This window comes from Lates calcarifer, linkage group LG16_LG22 (genome assembly GCF_001640805.2).
Source record: "Lates calcarifer isolate ASB-BC8 linkage group LG16_LG22, TLL_Latcal_v3, whole genome shotgun sequence".
Lineage (NCBI taxonomy): Eukaryota > Metazoa > Chordata > Actinopteri > Centropomidae > Lates > Lates calcarifer.
In genome coordinates, this window is record NC_066848.1 from 14558701 (window position 1) to 14575984 (window position 17284).

Sequence of the window (17284 nt, forward strand, 5' to 3'; positions counted from 1 at the left end):
AAGGACAAAATGACCAAAAATCCTCAAGATAAAACAAATGCACAACAGAGCAGTACCCAGCCTGAATCAAACAGAACAGGACAGAGCAGGGTCACATTACTGCTGTGCTAAAATGATTAATTGATTGACTGTTAAAGCCATTTACAGAGCAGAAATGCCAATCACTGGTTCCAGCTTCTCCAATGTGAGGACTGACACTTTTTACAGGCCAAACAAGTAATTGAGAAATAAATCAGGAAAACAGATCATGAAAACACTGCAAGCTGTAGCCTTACTATTACTACTGTACGTATCATATTGTTAGTCACAGCCCTACTGACTCATTAATCTAGCTTCTAGTGACGCACTGATCCCCTCAGAAGTAACAATCTTAGTCAGCATCCCCCGTCCTTGTCCAGCACTATATGGCAAATGAAAATTTTATTCAAGTTGGCTCTCACAAGATGCCATATGCTTCGGACAGGGGGGATAATGATGAACAGATGAGAGAGAAAAAGAGGGCAAGATGAATATGACAGGAGGAAAGTCTTGGAAATATACACTGAACCTCAGTTCTCACACACACACACACACACACACACACACACACACACACACACACACACACACAGTATCAAAGCCTTTATAAGAAAAGAAGACCGTTTGCATGCTGTGGGAGTAAGACTGACACCATGTGATGTGTTACAATGCACTATTTCTGCTTTGGAGCACATAACCCTGACCATCTCACTCTCCCTTTCCATATCTACATCTTTCTCTTTCCATATATGACTCTCACTCTCTCCCTCTCATCAAATATTCACATTTGGTCCCATTAAACATTCACCACACAGTGCTGCTACGTTTATCTGCCCTCCGCCAATCAGCCTCCAGCGAGTGCACTAGAAGCCCACCAAAAGCCTGAAAACACACACACTCATTCTCACACACGTACACATACACACACACACGTTGTCTGCCTGCATGGCCTGCGATGCGGCAGCCTGGCAGGGAGGGGAGAGAGGGGAGGAAATGACTAGAAAGAGGGAGGAAGAAGTGGCAAAAGAAACAGTGAGACAAAAAAGGAAAGGAATGGTGGCTGACGAAAAAATGAGACACGCGAGGGAAAATCGGATGAAGAGAGGAAGCAAAGAAAAGGAGTCTGAGGGGCCACTTCTCAGCTCTTGTCCATGTTCAGCGAGAGCAGAGCAGCCATGCACCTCAATAATTAAACAGTGGGACGAGTGCCGCCAGCCTCTCCCTCAGTCTCCCTCCCTCTTTCTCTGACATCACAAGGCCTTACCTAATAACAGTGTAAAAATACACGCGCTTTACGGTTTTGCACATAATTGCAGCTAAAAATAACATGACACACCGTCAAGCTAGATCTCACTGTGAACAGCAGTTGATGCTGCATTTCTTGATCATGCACACTCTTATGTTAATCAGTCAGGTAAACATAAACCTGGTTCTGAGCGCTGCCAAAACACAGGTGACCTGTATTCCATACAGCACCTGAACGCATCCTGTAGCTGCTGCTCTACTACTCACTTCTGCATAAACAGGGTGTTAGTGTCACCTCTGGGTGTGGAGTGACCCCAAAATCAGGTGTTGCCTCTTAAAATTACAGACCTTGCGTTTATTGTCCTTTACTTGTGCACACATAGAAGAGGCTACTAACCAAAAAGTAACAAATGTAATTCTAGCTGATGTCATTCATAAAACACTGTTCAAGTAAAAGTAGATATCTCAATACATGAAGTGAGAGTGACTGTCATAAATTTCTTGAGTTGAAAAACCTGTCTAGTAGTTGTGTGAACTACTGTGCAGCATTACTCATGGATATATTAACCAAACTGGCCTCTCCAGGTTGCATTTCATCTTCTCACCAGTACCTGTAGCAACACGCCTCCATCAACGCAGTCCCTTGCAATTTTTTTGGTTTTTTAAGATAGTTCCAATTTTGATGCCACTAAGGACTAGCTTGATCACTGTCAGTCCCAACTTCACTGAGACAACAACTAAGAGGTGAAAGCAAAGGCAAACTGAACCTTGAAACTGACACCAAAAACCAACTGAACAGGTACACAACTTGCGTTTATCTGTATACTGTCACCTAAGAAGCATAGACAGTTTAAGAGAAAATGAACACCTGAGCACAAAGACCCCCAACCAACACCAACAGTGTCATCTGTAGTTATTTTCTGTCTCTTTATAGTCATCTTGCTTTTTTTTTAAGTGGCCTTTTGTGGTCATGTGTCTGTTTTTGTGGGAGATGTGTCTTTACGGTTGTTGCTACGGTCTTTTTGTGGTTTTCTCTGTGATCGCTTTGTCTCTTTGGGATCATTGTGCATCTCTTCATAGTTATTTTGTATATTTTAAGTGAGCTCTATGACTAAGAAATATTAACAGCCAAGGGAGCCCTGACCTCTCTGACCCCTGGGCCTGTGCCCAGTAATGCATTCATGCCAAGAAGCTATATATAACATATTGAATTGATTTGTTTAATGTAGAAAATACTAAATGGTTACATTTTCTGAGAAAAGTGCTAATTTACAACAAAGCTGAAAAATATAGTTTATATATTTTCCAATATAAATCTTCTAACTGTGTGCACTTTCTCACCAGTCACAACAGTCACCATTATGACTGCTTGACACATTTATTGTTTGTTGTATGCTCTGACAAAAGCTGCAGAGCTCCAGAGCTTTTAAACAGGCTTTTCTAACAGCGTCACAGAGTTCTATCAAGTGGGATTATACTGAAACAAAAGATTTGTACATCCATATTTTCATTTCAATAACTTTGATGAGCCTAAACCACTGCAGCACTGCTCTTAAGCATGTTGTGCCTCAGACCACACCCCCAATCACTGATGTCACAGCAGGTGTTTCCATTTCCTGGCAAAGCTGATATACCTGTTTTGTGATCACTGATTTTCTGGAGAATTTCAGCCTTATGTGACTCAGTGTTGGAAGCATTTACAACCTCAGCAGTAGGCTTTGCATTTCACTTACAATAACATGTGTTAAGACATGAATACATTAATTGTTGGCTTGCTGTCTGTTAGAGTGACGGCTTTTTGTCATTCAGACATAATTCACATTAATGTTCCTTACAGCTTTATTGATACATGACCAATGGCGGAGGAAGTTCTCAGATCCTGTATTAAAGTTCTAATACCACAGGAAGCTAGAAACGTGAAATGTTGGCATGTAGCAGGGAAAAATTATTTCAGCTTCACATATATTTTGGCAGAAGAAGCTTTAACAGTTTCTAAGTAGTCACTAAAGCCATAAAATAACTGTAGTGGAGTAAAAAGTGCTCTGTTCCCAAAGAGCATACCTTAAGAAAGAAGGACCAGATCATTGTAGATCTATGTTTGTTACAAGCAAAATGGAAAAATGTATATAGACCAAGTATTGGTAAATGGTTAACACAACTGTCTGTATGTGTATCCTTAGAAAAATGTACTTATTATTTGAAAGGAAAACAAAACTTTTTATTTAAAAAAATAAAAAGTATGAGTGCCTTTTATTCACTATCTTGAGCATACTAATTTGGAAAGTTTGTTGGATTGGGGGAGTGAAATTAAGGAAGGATTGATAGGTTCCTCTGTTAGACTGGGATGCAGGCCTAGCCCACCTCTGTATGTGGTCTGTACAGAGGTTGAAGTAGGACACTGATGATTACTGGTTACAGGAGAAATATCTGTTAGTTAGTTATTGTTATTGACTATTATTATTATTATTATTATTATCATTATTATTATTATCACTATACTATGTGTGCTTGTAGGTAGATGTGTACATATATGTGATTTTTATTTTATTTTTATTGTTGTTGTTTGTTTTGTCTTTGTATGTCTTGTGCATGGTGGTGCAGTAGTTAGCACTGTCACCTCATAGCAAGAAGGTTCTGGGTTTGAGCCCCGGTTCAGGCCTGAGGCTTTTCTGTGTGGAGCATGTTCTCTCTGTGCCTGCATGGGTTCTCTCCAGGTACTCCGGCTTCCTCACACAGTCCAAAGATATGCAACTTAGGTTAATTGGTGACTCTAAAGGTGTGAATGTGAGTGTGATTGGTTGTTTGTCTCTATGTGTTGGCCCTGCATTGGACTGACAATCCATACAGGGTGTCCCATGCTTCCCGCCCAATGACAGCTGGGACAGGCTGAGTGACAGGATGTTAAGTTAAAACTCTCATTTTATTCTGCTGTATGTAAAGCCTTTCAGCTTTTCTGCCACTTATCCGGGGCCAGGTTGCAGCTACAGCAGTGAAGCAAGTTAGTCACCCCCCCTCACCAGCAACATTTTCCAGTTCCTCCTGTGGGACCCTGAGACATTCCCAGGCTAGATGAGCTATATAGTCTCTCTAGCGTGTTCTGGGTCTACCCCAGGATCTCGTACCAGTTGGACGTGCCCAGAAAACCTTTGCTGGATATTCATTTGTTCATCCATGTACCTGACACAAATGAAATTTGAAGATATACAGAGAGAGTGCTGGTCAGATTATTACTGTAGGGTTTTCTAAACCTCGTTTGCTCAAGTTGCACCACAAGGGTAAAAGTTTTCTTTAAATTACTCAGATCTGAGAAGAGTACGTTAACATGACGGCATTCACAAAAAAATGAAAATGTTACTCAATCCAACCTAGAGAGACTGCAGTTGTGACTTTAACGTAAAAATGACTCAGTAGACCAACATGTTAAGCTGCCATTCAAATTAAAGAATACGTGTCCAAAGTGGGCTTTTGTAAATTTACTGCAACATCATCAGTGGACACAGTAAAAGCAGAAGATTGGTGATGAAAGTGAGCTCCGTAAATGGAAAGCAGCAGACGAAAGCTGAGCAGGCAAAAGCAAACGCTGACTTCCTTCCACAGTGTATGCGTGGATATGCTTGGTTTAGTTTTTACAAAATAAGATGAGCTGCTGTGCTGAACCCTCTATCAGGAAAGAGAAATGAAAATATCTGCTAATCTTCCTTTTTTTGTATTTTTAAAATCTAGCCACTGACTTCTGGTGCTTTATCTCTGGACAAAATGGATTCAAGTCTCTACTGAAAGTGTACAGAGGTCATGGCTACTCACAAAAGCGACAAAGAAGAGAAAACTCTATCTCCCCTCCTCATCAGTGTGCAGGAGCCCCTCCACCACTAAGGTAAAAGCAATATAAGCTTGTGGGCCCACTTCCCTTCTTGACCTCTGCTTCCCACGATTTTTATCAGGTAGTCACTACTGACTCTAGCTAACAATAATTGTCATTACCTACTTCTGTGAACTGATGCTACTGTCACTACCGCTTGTCTTGTGAAATACAGCATTACCGCATTTGCGGCTTTAAGTATCAGTTTTGGACTAAAGGAACATTTACACTTCTGAGTGGCCAGTTATTCACAGTGCATGATGAGCAGTTTGAGCAACACATCCGCAACTACTGACAGCAGCGCAGCATCAATACACATCTTGTATGACACATCCTCTGAGTCAATGTAGTTTGGAAAATTAACAGTACCTGATATTTAAATAATGTACAGGTGTACCTTTCAATACCCTTGTTACAAGAATAAGAGGGGATGGCCAATGTAAACCTGAACTGTAAAGTGTATAAATTTGTTCTGTTCTGTCAATAAAAATATATCTGTCAAAAAAACAAATAAGATACAACATGAATTAGTGACCTTTAGATGTGCTGGTAAGTGAATGTTGTTACTGTTGGACAGATTCAGGCTAGTTGTTTCCCCCTGCTCCTAGTCTTTATGCTAAGCTAAGCTAACCAACTGCTGGCTGTAGCCTTATATTGAACCAGAAAGATATGAGAGTGGTATCAATCTTATCATCTGTTGTTGCAGTTTCAAGAATTCATAAACTTAGCTGAGATAAAAAGCTAACATGGTTCATAATGAGATGATGTATTATCCAAAATCGAAAATATAATATATAATACAGAGATACCTAAACTTGTGTTCTTGACATTGTGTGTCTGTGACGATGCACACGTGTATGAATGCCAGTAGAAGTGACAGACCACGTGTGAATGTGTGAGTATCTGTCTGAGCGACTGTGCGCATGCACGTGACGCCACACGACCCAGCCATAATCACTGACCTCACCGCCAGCCAATGTGCCCTGCCTGAGCCACAGAGAACAGGGCTTAATCCCCTGTTCTCTGCACACACACACACACACACACGCACACACACACACAAACACACTTCGTAAGTACAAGCGATACTCCAAAGTTCCCCAGACATCAAACCACCAAATCCAATATACTGTACGTTCAGTGTTTGCAAACACTGATCATGGAACACACAGGCCAGACTAAACATGTACAGTATAGTGTGTGTGTGTGTGTGTGTGTGTGTGTGTGTTAACATACCACTGTAAAGAGTTCTTAAGAGCAAGATCCTGAACCTCTAGCTGCTGCAGTACAACATAGTGACAGTACTATGTGTGTACTGAGCAGCCCAGACATATTAATGTTTGTATGTGCATGGAGACAGCAAAATCTAAATGGCTGTTACTCTAAATGAAGATACGTTTCTGATTGCAGTTGTGTAATCTTGACTGTAAATTGGATTATTTTTGCATTTTTTGGCTATCAACAGTTATGATAACATTGTACTTAAAGCAGTTGCTGAGGTCTGGGAACACAGCAACATTGCTGCAACTGACTAACCTATAGATTGTATTCTCAATGAATATTGTTTGTTCAATAAAAACTGTGAATAATGTCCATCCCAATTTCCCAAAGTAATGTCTTTAAATGCCTTATTTTGTCTGATAAACAGTCCTAGAGGACTACAGAAACCAGAAACCAGGAAGCAGTTGAGAAGCTAAAACCAGAGAATTTTGACATGTCTCAGTGTCTCAAAACGATTTATCAATTATCAGAATATTTGCAGCTTTGTATCAGATGATCGTACAAAGTTACAAACATGGCAACAATGAGCTTGACCACAAATGTCAGAGGAAATGACTACACACTACAGGATCCTGTATTTAATAATTTTGGCAAATTGTTTTTAAATATTATCTATCAACTATACTGATAACAAGACAAAGTGTATGAAGATTTGGCTCAGCACATGGCAATGACTGACTGATCATCACATCAAATGGCAGCAGCGTCCTGTTACACATATCATTGTCACTCGCAAATTGCAGATGAATTTGCAAAGCCTGCAGGGCTCTCGCCTGCTCATGCATAGGTCACAAGTATGGTGTCTGTTTTGAGATTAATAAAAGGTGTCAAAATCAACATGACAGGAAATCACAAGTTGCATGGAAACTGGCCACAAGAGCAGCATGTCGCAATTAGGGGACAGAAAGAGAACTTGCTATCTTTTTACTACTTGGAAGAAAGTCAAGACAAACAGCTCAGTCTCTCACTATTACTCCGCTGGTCAGACACTGGGCTGAAGTTAAACTGAGAAGACTGTGATGGACAGTGTAATGATTTTATTGTATGCTCTGTTACTCTAACGTAATGGGGGCACAAAAAACAGTGTACATACAAAACTACTGAGAAACTACAGGTCAAAGCAGTCAGTCTGTAAATTGTGATGCATTCTTATGCATCTTAACAGATGGCTTGATTAATAATGGTATCATTCGCATTTGTTTTTGTCTCCAAATCCATTTGGCTAACCCAGGAGCTTAGTCTCTCTAACTAGTCTGACTTCTAAGCAATGTTGATGCATTCCCAGATCTCAATGGCCTAAGTAATAAACCAGAATTATTCTTTAACACAAGGGTGCCTGTCCCTGTGACACATTTCTCCTTGCCTTTCGCTCAGCTCTGAAGGCATGGTGTGTGTAGGGGGGTTGAGGGAGGGAGAACATGCTTCTTGCATTTGTGAAAAACACACTGGCAGTGCCAGAGCATTTCAGCTCTGATTAAGGGCACTGCGCACTGGTGGAGAGACTAATGCCTGTGTATTTCACAATGTGAAACTGTGTGTACAGTGAAGGCTTGTATGCATATACTTAAGGGTGAGAACCATTAAGTAGGTGAGAGGAAAATGTATGCAACTGTGTTTGTGCTTTAAGTGAGAAAAGAGCAGTCACATATGTGTTTGTGTGTGTGTGTGTGTGTGTGTGTGTGTGTGTGTGTGTGTGTGTGTGTGTGTGTGTGTGACAACTGCGACTACCACTCAGACACACACACACACACACACACACAGAGAAAGCGGTCTCTCTGCCAGACAGCCTCTAGGATGAAGAGTTTCACCCCTGCTGTTGCCGGGTTACTAGCTCCGGACCACTGCCAACACAGCCCTCCACACACACACACACACACACACACACACACACACACACACAAGATCAAAATCGTCTGGTGAGAAGGGTTTTTAAAATCTTTCCTCAAATCAATCTTTTGTTTACAGATGGGAGGGAGAGGACGGGAGACAGAACAACACAACATGAAAACGAAGGAAGATGACAAGGGTGGGGGTGGTTGCGAGAGACAGAGGGAGGCGAGGAGGCAGAGGGGGAGACAGAAATTCAGCCCCTGGGAAAAGAGCAGCCCAATCAGTCCAGAACTGGCCCTTGATCTGCTGCTCCCATCATCAGTCAACCTTTGGTGGCCTGGTCTGATGCTCATTTGGACAAAACATACAGCGTGCGTGCACACACTCACACACACATACACACAGACACACACAGTCTGCATTGCACTCACACAGCAAGGCAAGAAGAGCTACAGAGAGGGATCGATGAAATACGTGCGCAAACATGAACACATGTGACAATCAAAACAGTCAACAGACAAAAATGCCTGGATTCAGCTACGTGGCAGAAGAAATACTGTGACACACGCACAGTGCAACAGGCAGACTGATGACAAGGACAACAAATCTGCCACAAATACTGAAGAACAGGCGGTGGTATTTCAACATGTGTTGCTGTGTGAGAACGTACACGTACACACACACACACACACACACACACACACACACACACACACACACTCACTCACTCACTGGCAGATCACATCGACTCAAAGGGTAAATCAAGGTTATTATAACTTGGGTCTTATTTTCATAGTTTTTGCTTTTAATTTCTAAGTGTTACAAGAACATTACACTCACCAAAGTAACAGCTGAGATCTCTGAACATGTCACCATCACTACAACAAAACCGAACAGGTCTAGACACATGTTAATCTGAAAACAGATCTGCATGTTGAGAAATGGTTTAAGAATCTTTGTTTTTTCCTTCTTTTTAAATTGTGCATCATGCAAGTTATCACTGAGAGAGTTAGTTGACTCTATAAGGATTAAAAATAGCAGAAAGTGTAGATAAATGTCCTGCAGTTTTCAAAAAATGTCAGACATTTACTTTCCAGAAAAATGGAGGCTCAGCTGTGAGCTGAGGAAAACTGTGAGCACAGTCAGTCTGTACCCCGGGCTTTGCTTAAAACCTGTCTGATCATCTGACTTTCGTGCTCTGTTTGTTCTCTTTTAATCAATGTTGTCGTGTTCCCAGATTTTCAGCAATTAAGTGTGTGAGTACAATGTTTTCATAACCAACACAAACTATGTCCAAAAACTATTAAAATGAGTTGCTTTAAACCAGGACTGCTGAGCTGCTGTAAGACTTGAGGATATTTTAGGCTAAAGGTCAAGCTGGTGCACACACAGTCCTTTGCGAGAGACCAACAGTAACCATAACAAACCAAAAATGGTCGCAGACGACTGCCAAAGCCCACTGAAGCTCGCCGTACAATTCAAACCACAGCAGCACAGCTCTGCCAAGTGGCCTCGAGCTTTTCAGGAATCTCTGCTGACAAGGACGGGACAGAGCGCCTGGCTCGCTGCTCTTAAGGAAATAAACTAACGAGCCTGCAGCTGAACTGACATCACCGAGAAGCCACAGCAGCGTGGACAGCAGCCTGCTGTTGTCAGCCTTCAGTTCATATGAATTCATGTGGCTCCTCGACTGTAATGCTGAGCCACGCAACGCACATCAGCTGCACTTACCTCTGGCTGAGAGCTTTTTGGTGTTAATAATTTTAGCAGCATACTCCTGCCCGGTGGACTTCTTGACGCATCGGCGAACGACAGAGAAGGCACCCCTGGAGCAGAGAAAAAAAAAATTGATGAGACGACACGACCACTTCAAATGTAACAAAACTGCCCATCACATCTGTGTGTCACAGGGGGAAAGTGCACGGCTGTGCCGCTGAACTTGTCACACACTAAAGGAATGCATGAATCACATACAACTAAGGAGAAGGGGGAAAGGGTGTCACATGCATAATTAAAACATAAAGTCTGATATTCTGTGTATGAGATGTGAGAAGAGGTCCTGGCTACTAGTGCGTGACAGGGGGAGGAGGAGAGGGCTTGTTTCATTGTGAAAGGACCCAGTCATTAGCTCACAGGGAGAAATGTGAGTAGGGTCACAGGAGAATGAAGCCACTGAAAGGTAGAATTAACATTTAACTGTGTCTTCTCAGGCCTGATTGTCAGACTCCTCCTTTACATTCGGCTGTATTGGTAGGTGGAGCAGCTCTATTAGCCACACGCAGAGATTAGATGTTACAGAGTGGCTTTGTAGCCAAGATATACCCTGTAACCTATGGGTCCTTTCATGTTGAAATGAATACAGTGGTGGTGCGCATAGCCAAAATGAGCAACCGCCACAGTCTTGTTTGCAGCAAAGCCTTGTCTTCATCTTTTTGGGGCTTGACATATACAGTAGCCCTGCAGTCTCCTCAAAAATGCACAACAACAGAGCTGAATGACTGAACAGGAGCCTGGAGATGCCACTAGGCAACGGATAAATGCAAACGACTTTTCGACGCGTGCTGCCTGCGGATACACTGACAAACAAGTTGGTCCAATAAGCGGGTGTTTCACACCTTTTTCGGGTTACGAAGCTGCGATACACCTTTGAAAACACGCTGAGGATTAAACACAAGCCTCTGTAGTGCAAACATGAACCTGCCTCTGGAGGTTCTCCTACCCTTCCCCGTTTTTTGACAGCCCCCTCTGCCTTGTCAACACTGAAGTAAACGCGCACAATGGCAGCAGCAGCAGAGAGGAGAAAAACGTGCAAACACACGCATACACACACGCTCGCTCGCTCACACACACACACACACACACACACATACACAGACTGAATGCAACAAGAGCAGCAGCGGCGGCGGCGGTGGTGGTAGTGGTGGTGTTGACGGTCGCTTACTTTCCGAGTTCCTCATACAGCTGATATTCGTCTGTGAATCTGGTCGAGGTTACAACTGTAGCCATGTTGACTGAAGTGAAGGGGAGAGGGGGGAATCGCCTCGCGCTTCAGTGGCCGCCTCGCGCAGGTTTCGGGAGGAGAACTCGTGAAGATAGAGAGGGGGGAAGAGAGGCTCGAGCTGTGAGCGAGGAGCAGGGAGTGGGAGGGGAGAGAGAGGAGAGGAGAGGAGAGCGAGGGTGGGGGAGGAGAGAGGGGAGCCTAGCTGTAGTAACAAAGATCCTCTATTGTTAAGATGTGTCACCCTGTGTTTAAAAACAATAATAAAAACAAATGAAAATGTAACCAAAAACTGGCATAATGTAATCTAATATAATATTCCTATATTCAAACTTTTACTTGAGTAAAAGTATGTATTTATTATCAGGAAAATGCACTTTGTACAACGTTGTATTACCCCATTTTTATTCCATAGCATTTGGGTCTCCATAATAATCAAACATTAGGTAGAAATTAGAACCACCAAAGTATGATGGTGTATGAACTATGTGAGGTTCTCCACCTTCCATGATGTGGCGTTGTGTTATAGATTGATCCTAAGTCAAAAATGTAGTCTTAAAACCGAAGTGGTTTCCATTTATATTTTGCTCATTTACTGTAAATTTGCCTTTTATCTAACTGCCTCCGCTGTTTCTCTGTGACAGGTAATTACCATTCCAAAAACCTTGGGAAAAGAAGTATTACTCCATTACAGAGGTACCATAAAGCTGCAGCCAACAGCAGGTTACCCGAAGGTGTAAAAGCATTTGCCTACTGGTGGCTCTAAAGGAAATGGTCTGAGGTCTTTAGGATCCATCCGCTGGGGAACATGAAAGTTCGAGGCAATCCATCTGCTCCTAGACAGATATTTAAGTCTAGACTGAAAGCGGAGAGAGAAGGGGAAAATAACTGGTTTGCAAAAGTGGATGTTCATCATCTAATGAACTTTAGTCCAGTAATACTGGTTCCTACCATCAGAGCTCACCAAAGTAAACAACATAAATCAGGAGGTGACACATGTCTATGTTCCTGCTGTGTTTTAATATTTCCTAAAACCAGAAATAATGGTAGAGTGAGACCTCTTTCTACTTTCTCATCTCTGGCAGAAGTGGTGGAGGTGGGATGCAAGCCACGCGAGATCTTTTCTGCCGTACCAGGAGCTGCAGATCCAGGTTCAGTTTCACCATCTCTCTCATCCATTTTCATCCTATGCACACAAAGGTAAAGCTGACACCAGAGCAGCATCCTTGATGGACCAAGTCGTGTATTTGCTTGTGATGCCGCAATATTTTAATATTGGCACAAAGCAATGAGCTGCATGGCCACAATATTATGGTTTTCATTTCCTAAACTGGGCCTCCCAAAAAAGGGGAACTCTTCAGAATGTGGCATCAGGAAACAATGATTCACTATCAAGATTTTGTTTCACATCTACTACTGATTGTTTGTCGCCCAACTATAAAACCATTTTATTAATCATATTCAGCAACAAAAACCTTCCTGTTCACCAAACACCTGCAGTTAATATAAATATTTTTACAAACTTCAGCTGTTTAAACAAGTCTGTATATTTCTTTTAACATTTTCATTAGTTTGGCAATGTTTTAGAGCTGGAATTATTTGTCAATTAATGGACTAGTTTATCAACAAAGAAATAATCTGTAACTATTTTGATGACTGATTAATTGTTTAGTCATTTCTTAAGCAAAAAAAAATCCAAATATTTCTATCTTCTCAGAAGTGAGGATTTCAAACATTTCTTTGTAACACATGATAGTTGACTTAATATCTTTGACCAAAACAAGACATCTAAGGATGTCACTGTATAATGTATTGGAAATTATAATGGGCATTTTTCTGATAACTGCTGTCATTTTATAAACAAATAAAATGACAGCAGTTATTTTAACTATCAATGCATCATTCTGTCCTTCTACTTTTCCACGCATCAGTAACTTAAGCGTTGCCTGTTCAGGAAGTTGAGACTTCGATTTGGTACATATAGTTTTAGAGATTTTAATTGTAAGCTGGAGAATCATTATATACAACACAGGGAATTCTAAGTGTTATGTAATGGCCCGCTGCACCGTAAAGGTATATGTGTGGTTTCATGAATATCTCATGAAGGGTATTAATATATAATTTTACCACTGTGCTTAAGTATGTACGTCTGTTTGTGAGTATGTCTGTTACAGCTGCACACACTTCAGTAAGGTTATCAGGGTGAGCTCAACAAATGGTTTGTTGATTAGAATTGTCTAACTTTTTTCTCTAGATGATGCACTAATAAATCTGATACTTGTGTTTGTCTTTAGTCCTATATGATGAAAAAGTAATTTGTGCAGTAGAAGTTCAAAGTTCATTCTTTACCTCTCAGCACAAGATCAATTTAATAGCTGTTCTGGAGGTTTTGGTCATATCACATGATCTTCATCAGTGGCTTCTACAACAAAACAATGACCCAAAGCAAACCTTAAAATCCACCACTAGCTGCTTCAAGGAACACAACCTGAAGCTTTTGGAACAAACGTTTATTAGTCGGAAACCTGGTTTTCCCACTGCTGCCAATCACCTGATGACTAACAACTGTCCTCCACAGCTGTTCTCAGTTCAGTCATTAGCTCCCTACTATAAATAGAAAGCTGCTCACCCTCTCTTGTTTGCTAAATCATTACTTTTGCTATGTAGCTATTGTCTTCCTGCCATTTCTGCCTGCTCTGTTCAAGTATGTAACCTTACCACCCTATAAACACCTTTAAAACACTCTCTGCTCTGCTCTGCCTCTGTGTTTCGGTCCTGCTTCCTATTGCCAGTATTACTGAAAGATGACGCAGACTGAAAGGTCAACAAGCATTTTTATTAATAGAATGAGTTCTGGAAGGCTTTTTGGGAAATTTTTCTGAGTATTATTTAATCCCAGAATACATTTTTTCCTCTCTCTCTCTCTGCTAAAATCATACAGCACAGCGTATTTCAGATGTTCAGTCTGAGTAAATGCAAACATGTGCATCTCCTATCTCTTCTCCTTCGCTCTGCCTTGCCCCTGAACTGTGAGTGAATATTTGGAACAGTGTTTAGAGAGCATTGCTGGCGATTAATGAGTGTTTGCAGTGAGCACAGGAGCAGTGCAACCACTTTCTGCCATAATTACAGGGAGCCGCTCTGATATGAAAGCCTAATTAGCGAGGGTGCAGAGGTACCGTCGTATTAATTGCTGAATTGCTGCATTTTCTCTGTGATGTGCCTGTCAGATGAGTCTCGGACAGGCTGCACAATGGCAGGTTTGAAAGGTGGGTGGTAACAATTGAGCACAGAGCAGCAGTTATCCAACCTTTCAGCCATGTGACCCCTTAAAATAAAGCTGCAAACCTTTGTCACAAGTTGCACATCCCCATGAGTTCTGAGCAATGTCACCAAAAAGTGCTTTCCCCTCTAACCTGATTGTGTCACTTGAGTAAAATAAATTGTGTCCTTAAAAAACAAAAATAATATTGTCTAACCAAAGGTTTGCCTTACTGTTACTCATCTCACCAGCTCTAAGACTTATTGCATAACCCTTTGCAACCACTGTTGTGGTAGACCAGCAGGTTTGGATTTGGCTTCAACGTGTAGTCATGTAGACCTTCAGCATTGTAGAACATAGCATGGCAGGGTGGAGTAATCTTTGTATGTGCAATATGCAAAACCTACCCGTATTGATGATACAGTAATAGTAGTGTTGTGGAGCCACAAGGGAATGACTCACTTAACAGGAATGTTTTCGACTTGGCTGCGCATCTTTGAAGAGCCTCTCCTCTCTCACGCTGAGCAGTAAAATCACAAGACTTTTAATGTTTCTTGAGGTGTGTGTGTGTGTGTGCGTTTATCTCAGGGAGAGATCACTCTCATTCCATAGCATAACACCAAGGGGCCAAACCTTCTTATCTGCTGCTGAGTTGCACTGAGACTGGATGTCATTCAGTAAATCTTTTTTCAGGTTTTAATCTTAACAGTTTCCTTGGGAGCACTCTGTCATGTACAGTACATTAGAGTGGATCTATTACCTTTCTTTGTCAATTACTAAATCGTCACATTGTCCCAAGTACGCATTTAATAGTACGTCAGGGCTATTTCAATGCTTAATGGGCCGCAATTTACGATGCAAGAGACTTGAGTGAATGTGTCCCCACTGAGTCGTTGATACCACTGTGTCTTGTTGAATGAGTGTTGAGAAAAGGCTACATTTACTTTCAGCATGGAACAGTTAGCCATACTGTTATGTACAACAGTGTCCATCACAGGAAAATAAAAAAGTTATATTTGAAACAGTGTCATGAGCCTATTGTGTTTAACATCACGACTTCGCCAAAGAATCTTAAGATCTGAAGTTAGCCTTACCTTCAACTGATTATCCAACAGTGGATATGACAGCTCCCTCCCACGTACTGGATAGCACTGTGTATTCATGTGTGTGTGTGTGTGTGTGTGGTGTGTGTGTGTGTGTGTGTGTGTGACACCTCCTCCATGATTTATATCATCTGACGGTGCCTTATTTCTGCAGGCCATCGCAGTATACTGGGAATCAGATGTGTGGGCATATCTGATTCCCATTGTCTTCACCAGTTTCTCACATGTATGGGACTCTGAAGGTCTCTGAGCAACACTGCTAATGTTAACCCAAAGCAGTCTCATCAGATCTCATCACTGGAGTCTAGTTGGGTGTGAGGTTTTTTTTCTGTGCGTACACATCCAATATACAGGAGGTGAACAAAGTGCCTTCAGCTTCAATGTTCCTTGGAGTGATGTCATATATGCCGCAAACTCTGTGCAGAGAGTAGAAAGCCTCCAGTTGTTCTTGTTCTGTTCCACAAATGTATTCAAATGTTTATCTAAAGCTAATATGAAGCTTAAGCTGCCTGAGTTGGTCAAATCAAGTGGATATCTTTCAAAGTTATGTCCTTTTAGTATAAAATTCCCTCTTTGTGTCCCCTGTTGGGCTGCAGTTGACAGCAACAAGAAGAGGAAATTTTATACTTAAAATGCCTTAACTATGACAGATATCCATGGATTAACCTAATCTGGATGGCTGAAGCCTCATATTAGCTTCCCCATCACTTACATTTGAAGTACATAAGGGGATTTGTTAAAAGGCCATGAACAGGCACAAAAAGAACAATTAGCTGCAGTAAACAAAACCTGTGTATTGTATACTGAGCACCTGTATACCCTGTCAGCTGTGTCTGACAGTTTTGGTAAGTTTCCGAAACCCACAATCTCACATTCACACCCACTTCATGCAGCAATTATTCAGGTGTGCAGAGGGGAGAAAGTATCTAGGGTTTTAACATCTGTCTCTGGCTGTCTTTTCTCTTGTGTTACATGACTACAACTGGCACTTTTCGTGTGAACAACCCAGTGCAGTGCTTTCCAGGATACTGTCTGAAAGTTTGTGTTATTATCACTGTATGTAACTGATGTTGCATCTATGCTGCATCTATGTACAAACGCTTTTGATTTCTGTAGTGCTTTGAGCTAAGTGCTGATGTTAGCATACATTAATATGTTCACAGTGACAATGCTACCATGTTAAGAAAGTACTATATATTCACTATCTTAGGTTACAGTAATAGCATGCTAATATTTGCTAGTTAGTACTGGACACAAAGTAATGCAGAGGCTGACGGGAATGTCATTGGTTTTGCAGTATTTGGTCATGAACCAAAGTACTGGACAAACTTAGATCTGATGGTGGTGCTAGATAAGAAGTCACAGGATTCATCCTCTGGGGACCATGAGTGGCTGTACCAGTTACAGTTGTTCAGCGCAAGACATCCAATAGTTGTTGAAATATTTCATTCTGGAGCCAAGTAGTCTCACATAGCCAGATTTATCTCCACAGCACTGTGGTGGATAGACCAATACTAATACCATCTCTAAAGCCATTCTGTTGCATAGCTAAAACTGTACAATAGCCATAGTTGTTGTCTGTGTCATTCCCAACTGGACTGGACTTACAAGACACTTAAGTGATGAAATATAACTCTCATAAGTTTGTTTCCCTCCCTAAAAGACAACTGAGAGGACATAATGGAAAT

At 41.5% G+C, this 17284-nt stretch overlaps 1 pseudogene; it reads right to left on the reverse strand.

Moving 5' to 3' along the window:
• LOC108896225 (calcium/calmodulin-dependent protein kinase type II subunit gamma-like) overlaps positions 1-11393 on the reverse strand; it is a 74310-nt pseudogene extending 62917 nt beyond the window's left edge.
• Between the last annotated feature and the right edge of the window lie 5891 nt (positions 11394-17284).